This window comes from Rhinolophus sinicus, linkage group LG03 (genome assembly GCF_036562045.2).
Source record: "Rhinolophus sinicus isolate RSC01 linkage group LG03, ASM3656204v1, whole genome shotgun sequence".
Taxonomy (NCBI): Eukaryota; Metazoa; Chordata; class Mammalia; order Chiroptera; family Rhinolophidae; genus Rhinolophus; species Rhinolophus sinicus.
Genome location: NC_133753.1, coordinates 156307540 through 156335003, shown reverse-complemented (window position 1 = coordinate 156335003; position 27464 = coordinate 156307540).

Here is a 27464-nt window from a genome sequence, read left to right as displayed (position 1 = left end):
GGGCACAATACGAAGCATGCGCACTGTACTTATGAAGATCTAACTTTTCCAGTGGGCTAGGTGTCTGATGATAGAGAGAGTGACTAATGGTTCCTCTACCACATCTCTGCATGAACAGAAAAAGTTGCTTATTGATAATGTTTCTGTTACTCCTTTTACACTCGTACATGCTCCTGTCTAGCAAGCAGCAAGCTACTGCAGGCTAATCTTCTTGAAAGACAGAAATAACTAAACTCAGGTTTTTGCATTCACTTGTTAATTTTGTAGTCATTTGTTAAACTTTTTTTGAAGCAACGTTTATCCCCAAGAGTGTCTAGGACAGTGGCTTTCAACCCATATCTTGTAACACACCAGAGTATAATCAGTTTGTAACATAATATTTTTGTATAAATTCAAGTAAATTCAGGGTTATCACTATAATGATATAACTATCACTGAGTTGTATTTCAAAATCATTGTGGAGTAACAGAATGAGTTAGCGCTTTAGAACCAGCCTATCTTATTTTAAACATCTGGGAGTGTTGAACAGTGTCTTTGGTGCCATTGTGTTTCTTACCTGTGTTTATCCAGGGAGAAAGTAAGAATCTGTGTTCCACTCATTGATTGCTGTATAACAAAGCAATCCAAAACATAATAGCTTAAAAGAAAAACATTTATTTTGCTAGTGAATCTGCAAGTTGGGCAGGACTCAGTGAGGATAGCTTTCTTTGGCTCCACTCAAAAAAACTGGGTTGGTTCTAAGGATAGACGCTGGAAGCATCTGAAGTCTTGCTAATTCTTATGTTTAGGGAAGGAATGTGACTTGGTATGGCCAAAAAACTGTGACACACTCTATGTTTGCAAAAGTGGCCCTAGCTATATTTCTAGTCCTACACGATCTTCTAGAACCATTACACTTACTCACCAAGACGTGGAGTCTGTGTTCTCTCCCGTTGATTCTAGGAGGGATGGTGAGTGATCTAATAGAGGATGGTAGAAGTCTTACCAGCCTTGACTTTAGAGAGTGGGCTTTAAAAGTTATGTGGCTTTATACCTGTCTCTCTTAGAATGCTCACCCTTAGAAGCCCAGACCACATAAAGAAGACATGAGTAAGTGTTTGGCAAACAATCCTAGCTAAATCCTCAACCAACAACTAAGATGCATCATTAGACAGGTGAGTAAATGAGCCTTCACTCACTCCAGCCACTAGGTTTCAAGCCATCCTAGTGGATGCATGTGGGGTAGACACAAGCTATCCTCACAGAGTCTTGTGCAAATCGCAGATATAAAATTGTAAAATAGATAACTGCCACAGATAGCTAAAGCATTCTGCTGTAAAAATTAAAGAGAGGATGTGTTCAAAATCTTCTGAAGATTCCAAAGATTACTCTGAAACAAAAATGGCTGCATTCATCATCCCTGCTTTATATTTTTTCCTATATAATTAGAAATAGACATCAGTCTCTTGTCAAATCATACCCTTCTAGTCCAAAGTGTATAATCTGATTTTCTTTTCTAGAAAGTATTTTTGCTGTAGAATGTAGACTTGACACAGCTAAATTGATAATTTGCAGATTTCTGTTATCTTTGGCAATGCGTGCCTCCAAATTCGTCCCCTTCATCTTCTAATATATTTCTCAGTTGCTAAAAGAGAAAAATCTTAAACTCTATGTTTTTCTTAAGTTGTGTGGTAATGATAGGAGAACATTCTTATTATATCAGTTTTGGTGGATGCCAAGACTTCAGGGCTTTGGTGTTAGTGTAAGTTCAACTTAATGAACAAACATAGGGAACATAGGGATATTATGTAACAACATGTAATGGAAGATAAACAAGACCAAGGAAGATAAACAAGACCAGTTCTTTTAATAGGATTTTGCCGCCTTCACCATGTTCCATGTTAAACAGGAACACATTGACATATGGATTTGCTTCTGAAATGTCACTATGTTGTTTATTCATTATAAGAATTCTGATAAATGCTAGAATTTTCACCTTTCAGAGATAATAAATGATAAACAATGCTGTAAATTTTCCACAGATTCATTATGGAAGAACATTTTTTTCTATACACATTAGTCATCATGTCCTTCTCTTCTCTGGGTAGATCTTGAAGGATTAGCATGAAAGACCAGCTGGAGCAGCCATTCTCAGACTGTGTATTCATTGCAATCATCTGGGTGGTTTGCTAGGTAACTTATTGCTGTGTCCCAATCCCAGAGTTTCTGATTCAGTAGTAGAGTGGAGCCCACGAATTTGCATTTCTCAGAGGGCTGCTCCTCTAGGGATAGTGCAGTACATACTTGAAAACTACTGATCTAGGGAAACAAGATAAAGGCCTATTGTGTGTGCAGAGTTTTTTCTAACCTCGCTCAGTGAAATGTACTCTAAATTTAAAATAGCTTTCAAGTCACCACATGACAAAATAGTTTTCATTCATTCTGGGGTTAGATAAGCCATTTCTCTTAGCCACATTTCATCACATATTGGGGTAAAGTTAGAGAAGCAACACATTGGTTCTTTTGGTTGGAATGTCATTGAGTCCTAAATGTGTTCTAAAATTGAGGATGTGTCATGAGAAAGTTTATGGCAGGCATTTCTCACCAATGTACAGAGAATTTGGTTAGCTTTGCCAGTTTGGTTATAAAATAGTCAGAATTCTGTTTCAAATATTTCAGTAATGAAAAATACAGTGGGCAAAATTAAGTTATCCCTGTGGGCTCAAAGATCAAACTAGCTCTGGTCTAGATGCCTTGGGACATCTGAGTCTTAAGAAAGCATCAGTGTCCTCTGGAAAATCATGAAGGAGTCTCTCTGCTTAATTCCTGAGATAGATACAGATCTGCCACCCTGAAGATTTTCTTTTAGTCTTCAAATATTTTCAACTAACTAGACCTAATTGGATTATTCAAAGAAATTGTCTAGTCTGCAATGCTCTAGGTTGGCATGGAATCATTGAGCCTTTCTGTTCATGGATTTTCCGTGGACTTTTCTTCATTTTTGCCTTTAATTGTTTCTTTCAAATTTAACTATTTCATAGTTGAACAATTTTAGTTACCATTTTTCATGGTGGACTCTCTTGCTTTGCCTAACTAAAATGCATATTTATAAATATACATTTTCTATTAGCACTTCACTAAATTTATTTTTATTTAAAGAGAAATACATATGTATTGTAGGAAAGAAAACCAATAATATTAAAGAAAAAGATTAATATCACAAAGACTATAATTTGAGGTAACTATTGTGATAATTTCCTTCATAGCCATTTTCCATATATATGCTTATTTAAATATAGTTATAATTTCCAAAAATATAAATTGAGGGTCATATTATAGAATTTTAAATAAACCAAATAGTAATTTGTAAATTAAGCATGTATATAGAAAAACATCAAGAAAATTATAACTTACTTATAATACCCCCTCCCTGGATGTTGTCTTTATTGATATTTTTGTTTGAACTCTTCAGATATTTGTATTTGCATATAAATGCATTTTTTCTGAAAATGGAACTTTCTGCGTATGTTACTTTGCTACCTTGTTCACACAATAAGTTCACCAAAGTATTTGTGTATTTATTTTTTCTTAGATAAATTCTTACAAAAAGGATCCACACATTAAAAATTAGTACATTTTTTAAAGCTTTTGCAAACAAATATTCAGAAAGTTGTACCAATTTATTCTCTCACCAACAATGTATGAGAGCACTTTATTCCCTCACTTTTATTTATTTTATTTTATTTTATTTTATTTTTTTATTAAATTTATTGAGGTGACAATTGTTAGTAAAATTACATAGATTTCAGGTGTACAATTCTGTATTACATCATCTATAAATCCCATTGTGTGTTCATCACCCAGAGTCAGTTCTCCTTCCCCTTCCCCTCATCTCCCACCCCTCTCACTTTTAAATATACAATTATCTTTTAAAAATCGTTAGCATTTTGATAAGCTAAAAATGCTACCTTATTGTGTTTTGTAATGCATTCCTTTTTTATAATATAATTTTCATAGGTAGGTTGTATTTTTTTTCCCTCAATTTTTTGGCCATAGCTGACACCTATTTTTCTGTTGTTATAGTCATCTTTATATTTATTTGTAGGAAAATTGTACTATCTGTACTATCTGAAGGATATCTTGCAGTTTTTGAAACCAGTATATGACTTGCCTTTTCAATTATTTAGATCATTTTTTTCTATATAGAAATTAAAATTTTTATGACATCAAATATAAAAGCTATTTTTTTTTAAAATTTATTGCTTCTGAAAAGGGATGGAAGATTTTTGTTGTTGTTTTTCCCCTTGAATAACACCATTTAACTTTTATTGTTGATTGTCTTAATGAAACCATTCTCTTCCTTTTGTTTATGATTTTTGTAATTATCACATTACCAGCCTCTCCCAAAATCATCCCTTTGTTTCCACTCAGGCATCTTCTTACTCCCAGAGGTAACCAGACTATGATTTTCCATCAAAATAAACTAGTTGTCTTGATTTATTTTTTTATTGAATTATAATTGATATATAATAACATATTAGTTTCAGGTGTACAACATAATGATTCGATATTTATATATATTGCAAAGTGATAGTCACAACGCATCTATTTAACATCCGTCACCATACTAGTTCTAATTTTTTTTTTCATGTGATGAGTACTTTTAAGCTATACCCTCTTAGCAACTTTCAAATATGCAATACAGTATTGTTAACTGTAGTCACCATGGTGCACATTACATCACCATTACATTTATAACTTGCATTCTAACTGATTGATTTTTAAAATGTTAACTGACTTTGAATTTCTGGAATCAACACTTCTTGGTCATTTTAATATATGGTTAGATTAAATTAACTAAAATTTTGTTAAGAAATTTTGTAGCTATGTTCATTACAGATATTTGTCTCTAGTTTTCTTTAATGTCTATCTTGTTTTGATATCAAGGTAATGCTTACTTCATAGAATGAATTTGGAATTATTTCCTCTTCTTCAATTTTATGGAAGGGTTTGTGAAGAATTGATGTTATTTATTCCTTAAGTGTTTGATAGAATTCACTATTGAAGCCATATGAGCCCAGAAGTTTCTTTGTAGGAAGGTTACTAACTAAAAATTCAGTTTCTTTAGGTGATACATAACTATTAATGTCCTCTATTCCTTTTTGAGTGTGCTTTGGTATTTAGTGTCTTTTAAGGAATTTGATCATTTTATATAGTTATCAGATTTATTGGTATAAAGCTTTCCCTAATAGTCCCTAGTCCCTTATTATTATTACTTTTTAATATCTATAGAATCTATAATGACGTCACCTTTCTCATTCCTGAAATTGTATGTTTTCTCTTATTTTTTTCTTAGTTAGTTGTTTACACGTTTGTCAATTTAATTGATTTTTTTTTTTTTTAAGAATTAGCTTTAGGTTGATTAATAGTCTCTATTGCATTTGTCTTTCATTTCATTGATTTCTGCTCTGGTCTATGTTATTTGCTTTCCTCTGCTTACCTTTTCAGTTCAAAATACTTCCTAGTTTCCCTTTTGATTTCTTATTTTACCCATGGATTATTTAGAAATGATGTTGTCTAGTTGATACATATTTGGGTATATTGGATAGCTTTCTGTTGTTGATTTCTAATTTAAGTTCATTGTGTTCAGAGAACATATTATTTGCACCTTGAATCCTTTTAAGTTTATTTAAAGTTGTTTTGTGGCACAAAATAATGTGTATATCATTAAATGTGTTGTGTATTCTTGAAAAGACTATGTATTTGCTGATGTTCAATGCAGTGTTCCATAAGTATTCATTATGTTGATAGTGTTAAGTCTTCTATACCCTTACCGATTTTCTGTCTACTTATTCTGTTATATACTGGGCGGGAGGAGGGGAGAGGGGGTATTGAAATATCCAACTCCAATTATGGATTAGTCTATTTACCTTTACAATTCTATCAGGTTTTGCTTTGTATATTTTGAAACTATGTTAAAAAGAAAGGAAGAGCACCAAAAGGATATATATATGTGGCTAAACGTAAAAGTTCGTTTTGAAAAAAAGGTCGAACAACAAAATAACAATGCATTGTGGAGTTTATAGCATATGTAGAAGTAAAATATATAATAGCAGTAGGGGTTTGTAAAACAAACAAAGGCAGAGGGGTTTGTAAAAACAATGTTTGTGATATCATAAAATATTCAATGTAAACTGTAATAAGTCATGGGTGCATATTTTAACCTCCAGTGTAAGCATTAAAAATAATACAGAAAGATGTGGATAAAAAGCCAATCAAAGACATACAATGAATAGTAAAAAAATATTTGCTTAATCTGAAAGAAAGAGAAGAATAAAAGGTCAAAGAACAGATTAGACAATTAGAAAACAAATAGCAGAATAATAGAACTAATCCCAACTTTATCAATATATTTGATATAAATGGTCTAAACATTCCAATTAAAAGAGATTATCAGAATAGATTAAAATATGCTTGTGCTCACACATGCATGATCCAAATATATAGTACTAAAAGAGACATACTTCAAATATAAAGCCATAAGTAGTTTGAAAGTAAAAGAATGGGAAATGATATTATCATGCAAACACCACTACTTGAGGGGGTCCTATGACCCCTTTTTTTTCAAAGGTAGGATTTCCTTATAAAGCTTCAGGAAGGAGAAGGGAAAACAGAAATTAAAGGAGAAAAGAACAAAAGAAGGGATGGGAGAAAGAGCTAGGAAATAGTATGAAGAAAGGGAGAGGATAGAGCAAAAAAATGGAGAACAGAAGAGAAAGAGAGAAGAGGGTTTGGAAATTTAGAGGGAAATTTAGAAGGGAAAGAGTAGAGAGGTAGAAAAGAATAGTGAAGGACATAATAAGATGGAGAAAGTCACTGCTATAAATTACTCAAGTAATTTCTCTTTGGGCCTCAAGTTTCTGGAAGACGCTGCTCCCCATTTCTGACAGTCCCTTCTAGTGTGGACCACTATCTAACCTGTACCTTTTCATTTTTCTATACAATTACATTTTTAAATGCCCAACTATTTTTTTTTTTTAATCAGTAGAAGGGCTTCTGTTGGGTCAGGAAATATAACAAAATGCTTTCAATGTACAAGTGCCACTAATTATTATATTTCAATTACCTGCATTCTCCTTAGCTACTTGTTGGGAATGCTAAGTACTCTATTTCAGACCACAAGGCCAACACTCAATCTACTGAGGCTGTGATTTAATAGGTGCCTTCTGCACTTGAAGGATTTTGAAATAAACTTGATGAGAAGTTTTTGTATTTGAAAGGACTGTGAAACTATGATCACTGGCAGCACAAACCTGAAAAACAATGTGACAAGATTGGAAGCAGCTGATCCAAGAAAGAGGTAGTTTCAATACAAGGCCTTAAGCGATATTTAAAAAACAAAGACAATTCTACTGAAGGACAGGAATTGTTTGTTTCAGGTTGTTGTTCCTGGATTGGTCTCAGGATAGAGAAGCACTTTGTTAGGATTTTAAAACTATCCTTCCAGTGAAAATTGCTGCGTGAATTTTGCCTCTAGAATGTTTGGCAATAGTGGACTGACTCAAAAAGAAGGACCATTTTTTTATGATGTCTGAACCATGCTGTAGCTCACTATTTTCCCTTCCAACATCCGTAAATATTGCCCAAAGGTGTCAGAGTTGGGAAAAGCAAATAGTGGTGCACATTCCTGTATTTCCCCATTCCCACCCACAGGTGACATTGATAACTAAAGATGACACTCTTTTCTCTGGTTCCTTCGAATCCTGTTCTGTATATTGCCTGGGCTGCCCCATCAATCATGTAGGCTTGGCATGTGGTTGTGTGGTTTTTAACGTATGTGTGTGTATGTGTGTGTGTGTGTGTGTGTATGTGTGTGTATGTGTGTATGTGTGTGCGTATGTGTGTGTGTATTATGTGTATGTGTGTGTGTGTGTGTCCACGTGCGCACGCATGTTCACATGTACTACAGCCTCCTTCGGCAGCCTGGCAATGCCTGTGGATTCTTTCTTGGAATAATAATTTATTTTATTTTTTAGAAAAGTATTTTAAATGCATAAAGTAAAATACATAAGATTATTTTGACATGTAGCTGCCAAAATAAATCTATAATATAGCAGTAAATTCGCTTCTTTATAACTCTACTAAAAACAATTTCTCCAGTGAATTTTTATAAAAATTACTGGATCTCAACACAATGATGAACATAAACAATTCATCCATATGTACAGCTATGACATGATATAAAAATATCTGTAATTTATACTAATGATGAAGTTACAGATACCATTACTAATTTCTTTTACCCATCCATGTAAACCAGGAGGGTAATGTGACTGAAGGGTCATGAAAGTTTAGAACCTACTGACTTTCAGCAAAATAGAGTTGACTGAAGCGAAGAGAATTCAGTGATTGTTTTCTTTATGGCATAAGAATTTCTCACAATAAGAAGTAGGCAAAAAAAAAAATCTGAAACTCAATATTAAAGATCAGTATTAAATATTACTAAGACTAGTATTAATAGATAAATTTTGGCCTGTCTTGCCTTAATCAATCTTTCCCTTGTTTCTCTCTCCTACTTTTATAAAAGGAGGCAGGCCTTTCCCTTCCAAAGTTGTGGTCTCCTTAATAGCAGCCAAATCTCACTATGGAACACATTTGAGGATTTGTGGGCATCTGGGACATGACAATAAAAATGATATATATCCTAGTAAGCATTGGATATATAGTTCCATATTTAAAAAAAAATATATATATATATTTCCCTGTCTGGTTCTGTAAAATGGTCTCTATGTTTGGATTTCTGTATAGATTGACCAGGATTTGGATGCAGCAAACCCTGTACCGTGAGGTTCTCCTGTCTGCTGAGCATGAACAGTCAAGTCTCAGATGGCTCGATAGCCCTTGGATTTGTATCTGATCTGATTCTTTTTAAGAAAAATGAAGGGAGTGGAAGCCCCAGACCGAACTGAAGAGCCTGGGTCAGACCTGCTCTGATGTAGTATTTTCCTTGCTATTTAGGCAAAAATTCTGATTCTGAAATTGGCCTTTATCGTCCATTATTCAGATGTGAAAATTAACAAGTTGGGATAGAGGGGCCTGAGAAGAACATTGAGAATATCTTACTATTAAGAAAGTTATACAAAGCAGGTTAATATCCCTTTAAGGAAAAAAAAAATCCAGAAGGAAGACATTCTGAAGAGGATATAATTCAGAAACCAAAGAAGGCTTGTCAAGTTTAAAAAGTACAATTTGGAAAATTAAGGGTTGGAAATTCAGTGGGGCATGTTCCTCAGCACAATGCCATAATGTTTGAAACAGTATCCTCTGTTGGAGCCAGGCAGGGACCTATCATTACTGTTCAAGAAGGACATACTTTCTTAGCTATATTAATTCTCTTTAAAAAAATACTTTGTTTTCTACTTTGGCTTTTATTTTCGCCTTTGGCACTGAACAGATAGTACATGGAAAACGGGTGGATAAAATTAACTTTATCTGGGAGAAAAGTTATTAGATATTATATAATTATAGCCATAATAAATAGCATATGTGACTTGGGGAATTTTATATGATTATTGGTATACCTCATAGTCTCCCAAGAGAAAGCTGGCTCTTCAGATGCAAAATACATACTGCTAATAAACTATTTGGGAAAACCTGCTGGAAGTATTTGTTGAGTTGAGTGGAGTGACACTTAAGGATTTGATTCATATACTGTACAGGGCAGCCTTGCCAAGTAAACCACATTTTACCACACCACAGGAGTTTTCAAGAGCCTGTTTACTCTTTGCCAGCCCAGTCAATCCCCAAGGAGGCCCATGTGTAGATGGTAGCAGCTCCCTCAGCTCGCAGATCTCGGGTTTACGATAGGCACGCAGGATTCTGGAGGCAGTGCAGCATGATACTCTGCAGACAGCACCAGCCAGTGTCACTGAGCACACTGACATCGACACCTGTCTCTGGTCAGCAACCCTGGAAAGGCAGCAGGAGGGGGCATCCCTAGGACATGGGTTCTCCACCGCAGCAGTAGGTGTCTCCACCTGAAGATGTCCAGACCAACCACTCTCACTCAAGCAACTGCCAACGCACTATTTATTCCTACATTCACTGTCAGTCTCCCGGAGGGAAATTTACTTAATTGTCTCATTTTCTACAGAGAATCTGAAAGTTTCCCCATAGTATAAAAAGGAGAAATAGGGTTTTTGCCAGTCCTGGTTCAACCTTTGCCTCCAGTGATACCCACCACATAGATCTGAAAATTCCACCCTACAAGCCCTTCCTAGTTGGCTTTATTTTTTATTTTTTTATTTTTTTATGTATATACATAAAGAGAGATTTATTTTAAGGAATTAGCTCACATGATTGATTGTAAGCAAGTACAAAATTCCTAAGCTTGGAAATTCAGGTAAGAGTTGAAATTGCTGTCTAAAGTCTAAAATCTGTAGGGCCAGCCAACAGGCTAGGAATTCAGGCAGGATTTCTATGTTAGAGTCTTGGAGTAGAATTCCTTCTTCTCCCAGTTGGCTTTCTTTTTGTCGCACTGTCCAAGGTTGCATGCCAGCTCTGAGTTATTTGCATCTGAGTCAGACATGTTGACCTTGAACCTGAGTAGCTGACAAGGTAACCTAGGAGTGGAATTCAATGTCATGATCTGCAGCTTCTGTGTGCAGTTTGCAAGTAGAGAGGAGGAGTCAAGCATGCGTTTAAGAATTCTACTGAGTCATCCTTTTTTATTGTGCTGGTTGAGTCTTGTCTTGCTAAGTACCACTTAGAGCTCTTGTTGGTGGACCATGTTGCTTTCCATTGAACCACATGATGTGCTTAAGAATCACTTATCCAAGAAACATGGCTTCTTTTCACTGAGGCAACCAAACCTCTTACATTTCAGTAACTCCCACTGGTGAAAAACAAGCCTTTCCATAGGGCCAGTGTCCTTAGCACAGAGAACCTCACTGCTCTGCGGGCTCCGTAGGCTCTGCCGAGACCATAGAGGGGATGAATAGGATCTGGGCGGCATTGTTTCTGGGCTTGGCACAGGCCTTGGTGAAATGTGATCATCCCAGCAGGCCAACCCCGAGGCGGAGCCTGCCAGCATAGCATGCTCAGGAATCAACTTCTGACCTCCTGGCTTTTCTGCCCCCTTCCCCAAACAATTTTGTTTAAAATGCTAGTTGTTCTATCATAAATTATTCTTTAGTTGAGGGGTTTGGCTCCTGTGTGAGTTACCAAGGTTTGAAAAGAAAAAGGAAAAATAAATCAGAACATATTGGTTTAGCCAAGACCCAACGTCTAACCAAGGAGAAATAGAAATAGACTGGAAAAGGCCATGTAAAAAGGCTGAGAGAAGAGTTTTTTCCACACGCTCTTTTAAGCTGCACGGCTCACTACTTGTGGATAATATAATTTTTTAGAAGTGTGTTTCTCAGTACCTGAATTTCTCTGGGAAGTGCACTAAGAAGAATATGCATTTTGGCAATAGTTAGCACTGTATTCTTCAGGTTTTTAAACCCATTCAGGAGATTCTCGTGAGCCCTGCAGCTCCCTCTCTACATCCCCCTGGCAACCCAGAGGCAGGCCAGCAAGCAGAGCTTCCCAGGCAGAGGTTTTCTGAAGCCCACAAGGATCATATCTGCGAGCCACACAGGAACAAATGGTATGGATCCAAGAGTGAGCCAGAGGAGAGCATTTAACTTGCATCATACTTGGTTTTATGGAGAAAATTAATTACTTCTATTTTTCACTTACTGGCATTTCCTGGGCTGTGCCGTCCCGTGCTATCACTGGCTATTCAGCAGGAAAACAAAAACTGCTCAATGCACTTTAATATTTTACTTTTACCCCAGTCATTTCATCACACTTTTCAGGTAGGACAAAGTGTGTTTTTAAATAAAAATGCTCAGTCTTTGGAAAGTCTCTTCCTCCCCCTGTTTCTCTCCTTCCAATGGCCTCTGGTTGTGTGGATCGCAGGGAGCAAATGGGACACTGGCCTCTAGCTCACCCTGGTGTGAAGTGGCTGGTAGCAGCTGTCTCCTAGGCACTGTCTCTTGGGCCCCTGGCTGGTGTTGACCTTACTGGCTCCATTTCTGCAGCTGGTAAGCATGTGGCTTCTTTGGGAGTAGAATGGCCCCACGGAGCCTCAGCCACCTTCTCCTTGCTGATTTGGCCTCTGCATAGCTCTCACTGGCTGCAGAGCATTACTCTCCTGCCTCAACCTGCCACTGCCTTTGCAAAGTCACCTAGGCTTGCCTTGGTGAGGTCCTTGACAGGTCCACTTTCTCTCAACGCAGCATGTGGGCCACATGGGGATTGACATCAGCTCTAGGGCTGACAAAGCTCAGGGCTTCTCTGTTTTCAGACCATGATGCCCTGTCCTGTTGGGGTCCCGCTCAGGTGGCTGTGTGACAGCCAGAGAGGCAGCACCTTCACTTCTGTATTCCCTCTCATGTTTTCCATCCGTGAGAACAAGCCCAGACTATTCTCAAGGGGTAGGCGGTAAACGCGTGTCCAATTGCTGCTCTTTCCCACCTAGGTTTCCCTTTATTTTCCTCAGGAAAGAGATGAAGGAGTAGGATTTTCCTTTATTCCTTTCTTCTTCTTGAGTCTAGTTAAGCCTTAAACAAGAGTCCTTGGGATATCATGTCTATACTACAGAAGTGGATTAGCTGGGCCCTCCAGGATTACTCTCGATATGCTAAGTGAGTAGACAAAGGAATTTAGCAAAGCTTCTCTTTTCACAAAGCCTGGTTTTTAAAGCTTAAAGTCTCCCTAAGAAGTAAAATCTCCCTCTTTTGTCATGGGGTGATATTTCTTATAACTTGACTCCCAGAATGAGACACTGCTATGAAATACATATTAAAGGAGAAAGTAAAAATCCTCGGCTTAATATTTGTTAGAGTATTTCCAATATTTAAACCTCATATGACCAGGACTGACTCACTGTGCTCCTTCAGGGGGAGGAGATTGGTGCTCCTGGAACTGTGCTATATGTCACTGTCATCTGTACTTGCCTTTAAATGCATATGCCCATCTGGAATAGAGATGTAGGTAAAAGGGGAGGATGCCAGGAGGTAGAAAATCTTTCTAGAATGAGGTGTCAATCAAATTCTTAGCCAGAGTCTTCTAATATTTTCTCCTATAATGGGGAAATAATCGGGGGGGAGGGGTGGTGGTGGTGGAAAGTTTTATTCAAGATAAGCAGCAAGAAGTTTGTATGTTTTGACTATCCTGTTCTTTGACCCTCTTAATCAAGAATGTTTCTACATGTCACCAGTAACCACAGATAAGTTTAGTATTTCATCTTTCAACGGTACCTGTGCTTCAAGCATAAGCTCCAGATGCTTCTGTGTTTCTCTCCTCTGCTTGGAAAGACAGTCCTGTGCTCTAGGCTTCCTTTGGTAGTTTCCCGTGAAAGTTTAAGATGAATGTGAAAATAAATGACATGCTGATTGTACACTGAAAGGGTGAATTTTGTCAATAACCATGTTTTTTTTTTTAAAAAAGAAAAAGACAAGTCATCATTCACATGTGGCGTGTTTTTACTTTCTCATTTTGAAAAACGGTCATCGATTGGGTTCTTTGCCTTGTGTTAATTTATAAGAGTTATTTGTATACTAAGATATGAATCATTTACTTGTCATATGTGTTGTAAGTATTATTCTCAATGTAGTCCCTTTTTCAAACAAAATTTTTAATTTTAAATATTTAAGTACATCTATACCTTCTTTTTTGCATGTCTGGGTTCCCAGAATTGGTAAAACAGTCTCCCCTGCCTCTAGGATTGTACATATAGAAATTTGAAAGCTATTTGTTTTAATTTTTGCACATAAGTCTTTAATCCATCTGGAATTTATTTTTGCATTTGCTGAGAATTAAGGGTCTAACTTAATTTTCTTCCCGATGGATAATGAGTTGTCCACGTCCATTGTTGAAATACACCACCTCTTCCCACTGATTGAAATATCACCTTAGTAGTGTATTAAACTCCAGTTTATGTTAGGTTTTATTTCTCTTCCCTCTCTTTTATTCTACTTATTTGTATATATTCCTATAGCAGTAGCTTTCTAGAATGTTTTAATTTCTGATAAGGCAAGTTCTCCCTTTGATAATCTCAATGATCAGGGAGAAATGTAGGAAAAATACCCACCAGGTTATTTACTTTGGTTCATGAGAGATACAATGAGGAGATACTGGAGAGGTTATATAGGGTGAAGATGGAATGGGCAGAGAAGGCAAGGGGAAAAAAAAGACTGCAGGATAAAACCTATCCATGAGAAAAAATAATACCCACCCACCTCCCACCCGCCTCCTTTTCTTCCTTCTACTCCATGGAGGATGATGGTGTGACTATTAGAAATGAGTACATTACCACCATCATGACCATATACAAATAAGCATCACTGCTGTGGTTGCTAGGGCCCATGAGAAAGTGGTTAAAAGCTCTGCCCTACTAGCTTTGAAGTGAATTTGAGCTCTAAATTCAGAGATGAAAGAAGTTGGTAAAAAAATGGCCCTCTGAAATGAGAATCTTCTTTTATCCAAAATCATCAACCATACTAAATTATTAACCATACTAAATATTAAATATTAACAGGAGAGATGGACATTGTTTTGGAAGGTTGAATATCCTGGTGAACCCAACTCATTATTGCACATTTGTATTACATTCTTTATTCAAATAGCTAACCGCACAAAAAGAACACTGTTTTAGGGAAAAGCTTGGATTTGTCCCTTCAGTAAAAGGATCCTTTCTGCCTCATGAGTTTTTATTTACCCCAGCTCTCCCAAGGGTCTCTCCTTCTGCTCACTCTTACTCATGGCCTCAGTTAGTATTCTATGTTAAGAGTACAGATTTACATAATTGGTTATTCCTGATTGGAATGGATGTATTTTAACCCACTTTAGGACATATATAGTGAAAAACCTGCACTGTAGATTTTTCAGAAACTTCATTATTTATTTTTCTCTTTCACATCTTTTTTTTTTCTGTTTCTGAAGCATCTTCAGTCTTTATGATTATTGTTCTTATTTATTTAGTTAATTTGATTATATTCTCTAGGAAACCATTATGGATGTACCCTTTATGTTGTTGTCAATGAGAATGTATAATTAAAACCTTCATTTAATGTATAGATTTTGTGTTAAAGGAATGGATGAGAAAATTTAATGAAATCATTTTAGTGGAGCAATTAGCAGTCATATCATATGTGAATTGGGGAAAGTGGGAGTGAGTTGTAGAAATAAGATGTAGAAAAATCCAAATGCCTACTTGCTCTTTTTCTTTTATGTATCTCCTATTAATATGGGATATTTACATTCCTCCTACTAGGGTGGTACATATATAGTTCTCCTTGAACAAAGGTATCATAGACTATATTTCTTTATACTGATTTTTTAACTGTTTAAATTAGAGTCATCAGGCAGATTTGCATGAACTGGAGCTCTGGATTGTTAATGTGGAAAAAATGTGTCAAGAATGATATATGAGATGAAGGTTTCAAGTTAAATACATTTAGTTTTTAAGTAGTGCTACTATTGCCCTCTGATATTACATCAAAAGATATAGTTCAAGTCTCCTTGTCCAACCCTCTGAGAAGTTTTTACATAAAAGACTCTTAATTGCCTGTCAGTGAGTAACACCTAATTATTTTCCATCCATAGAATGTGGGAGAAAAAAGAGAGGCATCAACTAAACAATATAATATTGTTGGAAATTGTCTTATAAACACCATCTTTGATTCCACATCTGTAGACTTGATACTAAGGGAAAAGATTTATCTCCCCTTCCTCTCATCATTTTTCTAAAGCTGGTCTCAATTCAAGATAAAAAGAAAGTTCTAACATTTAAGGTTATTTTAATATCAAAGGAAGACAATGAAAACTGTATTTTCACCAAAATTGTAGACTTATGTTTTCTTTTAAAAATTAAGCTTTAAAAGCCAACCCTCAAATTTTAACACAGAAGCTCACAAAGTGTAGAGGCAATATATATTTAGCCAGGGAGTTAATAGTTAAGTGTTGTGTTAACTTGACCTTGTTAATATTTTATTAATCTGCAATATAAATATACAAAAAGAATATTATAAACTAAAAGAGGAAAACATGTTTCTAAAATCCTAAAAATCAAAAATCAAAATAAAAAGCAATCTTTTGAATTTATTTCATTATTTTTTGAGATGAGTAAGTCATAGTGATGAAGGAAAACGACTACATGATAGGAACACATTTGTGAAATTATTACCCAACTTTTTTTTTTTCTCCAAATATTCCCCATTTTCTCTGCTATCTTTCAGTTTGGTAGTTGGTCAAAGCTCATTGTTCCCTAGATAATTTTTGGATGGAAATTTCAAAGACACAAGATTTAAAGGAAACAAGTGGCATAGATTTGAGGAGAGTGGAGCTTTCTTTGGAAAACAGAAAAGATTTCCTTGGGCTAAAAAGGAGAGAGACTCTGCATCCTGGACAGAGGTTCCCTGGACCTAGCTTCCTGCACAGCCTCATGAAGGCAATAGAGAACCAGATGGACTTGGGAGACACTGGAATAGAGCTGAAAATCCATTACAGCCACATTCCAGTAAGATCTTAGACTGCCACTTCTGCACAGATGCACCAGAATGGTCCCCATGTCCTGGAGTAGAGATTTTGAGGGGAAGTAATGGAAAAGAGAGAGCAAGCAGAGAGCAAAGAGGGCTACTGGAAGTACTACAGGGCGCAAACTGAGTGTCCAAAAAGATAATGAATAGTTCAATACATAATCATGTACGCAGAAAGCTTCAAGAATCAGAAGCTTTCTGATTCGCATATTCTACCATGTCTCCAGACTTGGTTGGCACCCTAGAACTTAGTGCTAAACATGAGAAGAGTAGAGGGCACAGCGTGCTGATGAAATTAGCTTCTGTCGTCTGACATAATGGAAGTCAAAATAGAAATGCAGTTTTTATAGACTACAAATTATGATTATAAATTATAATATCTCACTTACCTAAGGGTGTAGATTGAAATTGAAAGTCACTGTATTTGAAAACAATAGAGGAGGAGGATGGTTACAGAACAGGAAGAGTTCCTCCACCTGGTGCTGGCAGAGCCAAGCACTAACACCAAGAATTGCTGTGGAGAAAGATTGCCTATTTTATTAGTACAAATGACTCCATGCAAAAGAACAGGAAGCTAATGCTCAAAAGCTCAAACTCCCCAATCCAGGGTGTTAAGGATATGGGAGAACAGGTATGTGAAAGCACTGGTGGGACAAATTTTAATTGGAGGAATTTGGAGCTTAGCCATTTATGGTAAGAAGCATCAACATGAGATCTTTCTGGACAGTTCACCCTCTGCTTCTGAAAGGGTTCTGGTGCTCAAGTTTCAGTTATGCCCCAGTCATTTGGTTCCCTGTTTTGGAGGCAGTGGGGGAGCTCGACATTTGTACTGGGTACAGCTAGAGATCAAAGTTCTTTCCTCTGTGTATGCTTTGGCTTCATGACTTGCAGTTTTGGTCTGTTGTCTCAGTATCTCATTAAACAGGGTAGGATCATTTTGAGCTGGTTCTGTGCTTACAGGATGACAACAAGTATCATAATATCAGTTGACTTTCACCAGTTTTTCACCTTTAGCTGAAGCCAGTGAAGGAGGGCTCCTTTCTCTAGAACGTAATTGTCTCTGATGGTTGTTTTAAAGCATAGCCAGTATAAGTAGGATGGCAAGAATTAGAAAGAACTCCTACGGGCTCCCTGTCTCCATGTTCTATGGTGAGATTCTCTGCTGCAGGAATCCTGCCTTCAGTGAAGTGTCAACATTTTTTTCTTTTCTTCCACTTTCTTTGTTCTGTTTGCTTATGTATTAAGGCTGTCTTCTATTTTATTGCCCAGGAACTAGTATTTTAATATGTATATTTGCTATAATATAAGCTGTGCAGTACTCTCCAATTTCTTTCATTTACCTGCTTCTGCAATTGTAAATATCTTTTTATCTCTTAATTTGTTTTATTCTTATTACCTGAAAGCTCTACTGTCATTTACAATTTTACTTTTTCCTCTTTTAAATTTGTTCTTACTTTGCTATCAACTTCTTTTGTAATCTTTTTCTCCTTTGTGATTTTGTGTTTTGAATATATTATTATTCAAATATATTATTTTCTCTTAAAGGAAATGTTACTAACTAGCAAATAAAAAGTAGGGTTCAAAGCATGGTAGTAGTGGAAACAACCTATGCACTGAACAGAGAAGGTTGGAAGGTTAAAGTTAAATTGAGGTGATGTTATCATCTGGCCTAGTACGTTTGCTGATATTAACATAACATTTTTGTTTTCAAGTTAAAATTATTGCAGCTTTAGCTTGTGATTTGGGATTTTGGAAGTTCATGAACTGGAGAGACCCCAAAAATTTTTTTTGAGGACAATCTTGGACCTCATCATGGGTTGCCCTTCAGCTCACTTTTATTCTATCATAGAGAGTACTGTGCACTTGTTGGGCTTTTCAACTCTTAGAAAAGTGTAGCAGTGCAAAGTGAAGACTATAGATCTTTCTTACAACCTCTTGGAAGAATAATTTGAAAATTTGTGCCAAAATTTGAAATATGCATGAACAATTCCACATTGAAGAATGAAAAAGATATTCTGTGGAAATACAACAGCACTTCAGAATGTTATTAAAACACTATAAGTCATAGCCATAAGTTGAAAAACAATTGGAATACCCATTTGGTAGGACATTTCCTTTTTCTTTAAGTACATACTACATATATGTCAGAAAAGAGTAAATTGCTCCTGTGGTTTGAGCAACATGAGACACTGAGCTTCTGAGGGTCCATGCTCATTACAAATAGAAAAGTTCGTGATAAAATGTATATTTTAAAACAATTTCAAAGTATATCTGGGAAAATAATCTGCTGGAGCCAATAACAAAGACAAAAATAGAACTAGAATGTTAAATATATAGTGATGACATGGTGGCCTTGGGAGGAATTTAGTCCAAGATGTTGGACCAAATAGTTGGGAATAACAAAAACATATTTTGAAACAGTTGTATTCTTGGAACTTATTCCATAGAGGTAGACTAAAAGATTAATTTTTTGTTGTTGCTTTTTTTAAAAGGAGAAAAAGGAATGTAATGTAGATTTAGTAATAATTCCTGGGGAAGGAGGAGTATAAAAACCTCACAAATGCCAATATTTGTTGCTATGAGTAAGTCTTCTAATGATCACTTTAAAAATTTATATAAGGATTTTGGGAAGTGGGGTAATTTTTTAAATCTTTTAGAATCTCTCTACAAGTGCATAGAAGCAACTGCTTATCTGGGGTATCACTTTGGGGAAAAAAAGGATACTATTTACAAAAAAACTAAGAGACAAGATATTCCTAAAACCACAGGTTAGAGGTGGTAAGGATAAATCATGCCATTGTATAATCAATGAGTGGGAAAGCAGAAAGAAGCAACATATTTCAAAATCAACAGGCACTTACTGGAAAATGCTATAGGCCCATATATCTCTCCTATAAGTTAAGATAAACTAAATGTATTTACATGTTAAGTACCTATAAGAAAAAAGAGAGCGAGAATAAGGAGCATAAAAATATCCCTACAGAAAATTGAAGCCAGAAAGACATGCCCACGATACAAAAAGTATAACCTGATAACCTAACATTTCAAAATGAACTAAATATTAAGAAGGTTATAGGTGATATGAAAGAACGGTATAAATAAGAATAAAACAACTCAGAAATGAGATGATAGAAGTCAGGAAAGAATTAGTAATCAAAGAAAAAAATCAGAAATGAAGATTAAACTTGCATAAATATGAAAATAAATGAGTACAACAGAAACACCTGAAAATAAATAGTAAGCATAAAGAAAAAAATGCTGGAAGGGAAAATACTTCAAGACAAAGTAAATGATAAAGAAGATAGGCAAAGAAGGTCCAATATGCATATAATTAGGAATAATTTAGTAAGAAAACCAAAACAATGGAAAAGAACAAATACTAAAAACTATAATTCAACAAAATGTTTTTGAAGTTAAAAACAAGACAGAACTGCATATCAGAATAGCTCATTATGTACCTGTGAAGTATGGCCTAGAATTATGTCATTTTAAATATACACAGAGCAGCAAGTCATATTAGAGTAAAAGTATTGGACTTTAAAAGAAAAGGAAATTGAAAACTAAGGAAAGAAATAAATTTACCAATAAGTCATCAAACTTATTCATAGTAATGCATTATGCCAGAAGACAATGGAGAAGCATATTAGATATACAATGAAAGAAAATGTGGGCCAATCACTTTATACCCAGCCAAAATTACTCTCTGATATGGAAGCTCTAGTCTTAGTTTTTTGAGGAAACGCCATACGGTTTTGAAATTAAAAACATGGCAAAACTACATATCAGAATAGCTCTCTGTATGCCTGTTTGAGGATGCACCAATTTACATTCCCACCAGCAGTGTATGAGGTTTGCCTTTTATCCACATCCTCTCCAATATTTGTTATTTCTTGTCTTATTGGTAATAGATATTCTAACAGGTGTGAGGAGGTATCTTATTGTGGTTTTGGTTTGCATTTCTCTTATATTTTTTTATGTATCTTTTGGCTGCTTATATGTCTTCTTGGGAAAACTGTTCTGCCCATTTTTTAATTGGATTGTTTGTTTTCTTGTTGTTGAGTTGTATGAGTTCTTTATATATTTTGGATATTAGCCCTTTATCAGAGGTGTCATTTGCAAATACCTTCTCCCATTTGGTTTCCTTTTAGTTTTGTTGATGGTTTCTTCTGCTGTGCAGAAGCTTTTTAGTTTGATGTAGTCTCATTTATTTTTTTCTTTTTCTTACATCCCTTGCCTTTGGGGTCAAGTTCATAAGAATCATCTGATGTCACTCACATGTGGGATATAAAATAGAAAGCAACAAATGCGTAAACAAAACAAAAAAATTCACAAACAGACAACAGCATGGTAGTTACCAGAGTGGAAGGGAGATATGAGAAGGATGAGTAAGGTAAAAGGGGTCAAATATATGGCGACAGAAAGAGCCTAGACTTTGGGTTGTAAGTACAGAATGCAATATACAGATAATGTAATAAGAATTGTACACCTGAAGCTTATATAATGTTATTAACTGATGTTACCCTAATAAATTTAATTTTAAAAACTCCACTTACACATGCAAAGTATAATGTTTCCGATAAATGAAATACCTGTGGGAGATGTCCATCACCTTTTGTGCTAAACTTGATGTATTATATAGAGGGTGCCAAAAAAATGTGTATACATTTTAAGAAAGGAAAAAACTGTATTAAAATTACACTGATGGTAACCACTCTGAGAACCTCTTGTAATTGCAGAAGTCAAACATGACTTTTATTCATCTTTTGTTATCGGTATATATTATTACAATTTTAATAGCTTTTTCCGTTCTTAAAATGTGTATACATTTTTTTGGCACGCTCTGTATAAAACTTTTCTGTTATATTGTAGCAGTCTTCTACCAGATGATCCTACCTTTCTTTTTCAACCATATGACATAAAATTTTATTGCTAGAACAAACTGCACACCTATAGATGCATTTAAAATGTAATAGCCTAACAAGAAAACCAATGAAATTCACATAAGCCATCAAAAAATATATGTATATAGTAGCCTAACGATGCTATTTATAAGCCACTTGGATTAAATAACTAACGCTTCAATAATACACTATATTTAAAAATAAATAAATAAAATGAATTGACAGATAACTCCTTAATAAGGGTAAAATGTATCTAAAACATAACCCTACCTTATGATCCAAAAATTCCACTCTAAAGGAACTCTTACACATTGGCCCCCAAATTTAGAATAGCATTGTTTATAATAGCAAAGAGCTGGAAATAAGCTAAATAATCGTCAAGAGGTACTGCAATGTATTCATTCAATATGCTCATATGTAGTATGAATAAATAGTATGAATTAACTAGTGCTAAATAGACTGGCTGGGCACCTACCTGCTAATTTCTATCTGTGAACTTGGCAAAGCTACTTAAGTTCCCTGGGCTGTTGGTGTTCCTATCTGTAAAATGGAGATAGCAACAACTACCCTGCAGTGTTGCAGTCAGAATTAGAGTTAATATACATGTAGAGCTCTTTGCACAGTATGAAACCTGGCAGGCACTCAGATGATAATTATCTCAGAAGGTCACTAATGCTGCAAAGTTTACTACTTAACTAGGTTATAGCAAGGGAAATAAATAGAGCTTGGGTAATAAGGCAAAAGTGGCCAGGTCCTTTTTATTATGCTGCCTTAGCTGTTTAAGTGTACTGGGTTGCTATGTCAGAGTATTTACTATGGGTGACAAAGTTTCATATATCTCTGCCTATGGTCCACTCTTTGTAAGTCAGCTGGAGTGATCTGCTCTGATGCAAATCTGGTGATGTCACTTCCAATTTATTTTTTAATGGCTCTCAGTAGCTTTCATGAAAACCTTACACCCACGGCCCTTTTCCAGCCTTGTATCATCTCCACAGCTTGTAGCCATTATGACAGTTGGTGCCATAGTGATCTGTTTGTAGCTCACTGGACAAGTTCTACTATTGACCTTCACTCCTTTGCCCATGTAGTCCCTCTTCCTGATTGTCCCTTTTCGCCTTCTGTGATCAATGTCTCCTGTTTATGCTTTCAAATTCAGCTTATGCCGCTTCTTTCAGGAAGCCTTCCCTGGTTTTTCATCTCCTTTGGGCTCCATAAGTGCCTAATCACTAAATGTATAATAATACTTGTTACCAAGTATGGCCATTTTAATTTATTAGTCTGTCTTATCTACTAGCACCTAAGTTTCTTGAAAATAGAACTGTGTTTCATTTAACTAAGAATCCTCAACTAACAGCAGAGAACCTGGCATCTCCCAGGAGCTCAATATGTGTTTGCTGATTGATTGATTGTGCCTACTTGGGTGGCAAATGAAAGATCCTGGGTACACATGATGAAAATCTTAGGAATAAATTTGTCTTACTTTTTAAGTTCAAAATGGTACCTTTAACTGATATCCTGTTTATTATTTTTTATTATAAGGCCAAAAAAAGGACCTTTTGGAGTTACTGATAGAAAAGTAGATATAAATGTGGTTATCCTTTGATATATTATAATCTTTTTGTCATTAATTTTAACTAGAAGACTATAGTTATGAAACTAATGCTCTAGCATCTTTGATATATATGTGATATATGTGTATATATATAACATATATGTCTTTTATATCATATAAAATACAGTTTACTGGTGTCTAAAAGTAGTTCATTACATAAAGTTCATCTGCAGAGCTGCTTTTATGAAAGGCTTTTCCTAATAAAATACCTTACTTGCACTATAGGGTGATAAGTCTTTTGAGCTGAAAGATATGTCAAACCATTAGTTATCAAAAAAGAAGTTACATGTGGGTAGTGAAGATTCCTTTAGATAGAGTGCATGTGGATTTGATATAAATAAAATATATTGTTATTCTTCAAAGATGGATTTTTTTTTTTGGTTTTTATATTCTGGGTTTTTATTTCACATTTTCCCTGTCATTTCCTGTGTTTTGATCATTTCCTTTTGGCGAACAGATTTGTAAAGCAGGGGTATAGAGAGAATAGGAGGAAATCAAAATGTGATATTAAGTTCCTAATATTAATAAAAATGACACTTAAGCAGTCTTCACCACTCACTCTGTCACGCACTATAGCAAGTGCTATTACGTCCATTGTGTATCACCCCATAATGTCCTGAGCAATGCTACAAGTCCCCCTTTAATGGGGAAATTAAAGTTTGTCAGTGTAAAGTAAGCTGTCACAGTTACATAATTAGAGTTAGTTTCTCATTCTTTATATTTAAGAACAGTAAAAATGTGATCAGAGAGAAGGTGGAAATAAGTGGCTAAACTGAGAATTTTTTTTTTAAAAACTGAGATTTTAAATTTATCTTTATAGTAGATTTTTCCAAAAAAAAAACACTGTCTCTCTCCATGGATTATAGAGTATTTTGGACAATGAACAGCATGCTGTATTTCACAGGGTTTTTATTTGTTTGGTACACTTTGCTGTATAATTGAGAAATGAATACAAATCAAGAAACTAATTTCATTCATTTATTCACATTTTAGGTTCTGAAGACAGAAGCAAAAATATGTCAATTAAGTCAATTAAGGAAATAGACATGTAAATAAAGTTATAGCATTGTAGTCAGAGATACAATTGATGTGAATATGCAACAATAAGAGAAAAATAGAATGACCACTTATGCATTTAACTCTTCTTGGAGAAATCAGGGAAGACTTTCTGAAGAGGTGTGACACTTGAACTGAGTTTTGAAGGATGAGTAAGAGATTGACATTTGTTCCCTTAAATGCCTGTTATTAGTATAAAAAAAAAAAATATGGAGCCTATGGCAGCAGTGGTCCCAAAAGCTGCTTCAAAGAGCAAACTGTGAAAAGCGATAGCCAAGTGATCAGAGTTAGAACATTACAATTTCCTGGACATATTATATTCCATAGGCTTTAAAATCTGCTCAGGTGACAAGTAAGAAATGAATTTGCTTTATGAATAGTTGATGGGAGTTTGATGGTGGGAAATAACAGAAGTATTGAGAGTGAAGAAGTGTGGCAACTACTGTTCTGAAGTATTAGATGCCTCATCGTTTTCATATTCTGTTTCTTTCTATGTTGCATGAGGCACGGTCATAACAATTCCATTAGCCTGAGCATTTACAGCTCATTCCCACATAATGTGACAAGGACTGTCCTTCTTCTGTCCCTCACCCCATCCTCAACTGCTTCTGAATTTTTAACAATAGCATTAATTAGAAGACCAAAAGAATATCATTAATAACCCTTGAACTTCTTAGAAGTATTAATTTTAGGGAAAGCCCGAAAGGATCTTTCAGCTATTGTTTTTGCACATGTGAAATAATGGAAAAGAGTCAAATCCAGAATAGGATGTTTGGCTTTTCCAGAGCCACTTGGTGTAAGTGCAAAAGAAACTGCAGATGGAAGCTCCCAGATGGAAGCCCTGATCATACAGCTGTTTCTTTGTTGGTACGGAAAACCAGTTGTGGGTGGGAGCAATGGAGGAAGAGACAATATTAGAAGGCACTGGCATTTTAATTATACCTACCATAATTCTAATGTTCTGTTCTGCGGTGAATTGTTTAGGGAGTTGTCTTGAAATTAGAATCCAATTTTGCAAACTTGAATCAATTAAAGTAGTAGTGTTTGGAAATATACAGAGAAGCGAGTTTGCAAAGATTTTCCAGTAATCTTGCTTTGTGATGTTTAGAGTTCCTCCAATGACTCTTGGGTTGGAGAGGAGAAGGAAGAGAGAAGGCCAAGATTTAAAGTGCCTCATTTCTATTCCCTCGGGTCATCCACTGCAGAACACCCTTAACTCCGTGAACTATTTAAACTGTCTCTAAATACTTGTACCAGAAGCCAGACCTGCTCGGCGTGAATTCAACTTGCCTAAAAGAGGTAATGTGAATCTAAGCTCAGGCTGCCATCCCTATTTTCTGGGAAAGGAAACTTGAGAGCCAATTAAGTATGCTACATACTAAGGGTCATACTGAATTTTATTTGGTAAGTTATTACGAGCCTGCTATGTTTCGGGCCCAGGGGTGAGTGAGAGAGACCGTGTTCTTGCCCTCCTTGAGCTTACAGTCTACTAGGGGAAACATACATTAAACTAATGATTTAAATATGTAGTGGTGAGTGTATTAAATGCAAAATAAAGAGTGATATTAGATCATATAGAGTGGAGTTAGAAATAGATTAGAGGGTCAACAAAGGCTCTTCTCGACAATTTAAAGTCTGCATATTGAAAAAGTCACGTAGATTAAGAAGGGGAGGAGAGCTTCGAGTCGAGGCAATAGTGTATGTAAAGTTTCTGTGGCTAAAAGGAGTGACTTGTTTGAGGAACTGTGAGAAGACCAGTGTGACTGGAATACAGAAATGGAGGCCAGGAGGCCAGGGAAGCAGGCACTGCTTGGACTGAAGAGAGCCTGTGAGCCATGCTAATGATATTAATATTTCCCTTTATTGTAAGAGCAATTTTTTAAATAGGGGAGTGACATGCTCTGAGCATTTTTAAAAGGAACTTAAAAAGTAAGACTAATTTATTCCTAAGATTTTCATCATGTGTATCCAGGATCTTTCATGTGAGCATTTTTAAAAGGTACGTTTGGTGATTGTGTGTAGGTTAATATGGAAGATGGCAAGTCTGGAAACAGATTTAGTCAAGAGATGCTGGTAATAGAGTGAAACTCATAGAACCAAGAGAGATTTAAGAATCACGTCAGCAAGGTTCGGTGACTGATACGAATTATGCAAGAGGAAGTGGTATTAAGGATAACCCCACGTTTTCTCAAGTGGGTATTTGGTTGTCTCATTTGCCGTCATTAAGACCCAAGAGAAGGCTCAGGCTTGGTGACTAGGTCCGAGGAAGGAAAGTGTGCGTTCAAATGTGAAAGGCTGACTTTGGGGTATCTCTGAGAGACACCCAGGTGAAGTGACAAAATGGTAATGGAAGAGTGGAGGGGCTGAAGTGAGACAAGCCTGAATTTATAATCCTTGTTCTGCCATTTACTGTCTATGAGACCTTAGGCAAGTTTCTAACTCTTCTTATGCATGAATTGCCCCCTCTGTACAAAGGAGATAACAGTAGCACCACCTGCACTGAGTTATTGTGAAGATTAGTGAGAATACACATAAAACTAAGTAGATACTTGGGTGTGGAAGTGAGATGAGGTGGTATAGGAAGGGGAACAGTGGGGAGCCTGCGATGACTCTCCTCTTTTATCATTTAGATTTTTTGAAGAATGTGTACGTTTTATGTATACTTAGAAAAAACAAAAGAATTCAATATGAAAATATATAAAGACTAAATTAAGAATATACATGGTATAACACTTGGTGAATAGTCAATAAATATCAGTTGTCTGTAGACACAGGGACCCGGAGCTCAGAGAGCATTCCGGTCTAGAGATGTTCCTTTCGTAGTCCTTGCGTTGTGACAGTAATGGAAGCCATGGAAGTTGATGAAATCATTTGGAGAGAGAATGTTGGGTGAAAGAGGGCCAAGGCTTGAATTTTGAGGAATTCCAACTGTTAAGGACCAAATCGAAGAAAATGAATCAACAAAGGAGACTTAGGGCAGCCAGCATGGCAGGAGGAAAACTGCCCATCTGGGCCAGGTGAGCTTACATTCGAAAGAAGAAATAACATGGCATGTTGTCGCAAGCTATAATAAGTGGAAAACTGCAAAGTGTGTCCTGGATACACTAAGCTGGAGACTTGAGCAGGCTCTTTGGATAATCAGGGAACAGGATTTTTTGAGAAACTATTTTAAATCAAATCTTGGCTTCTATCCTGGAAACTGGGCCAGTCATTTGGTCATCTGGAAGTTGAATCCATATTTCTTATGAGATTCTCCGTCTATAGGGAGGTGCTACTTAAAACTGAGTGAGTTTGTGTAAAATGAAAAAAATATCACTGATGCCAGAGAGG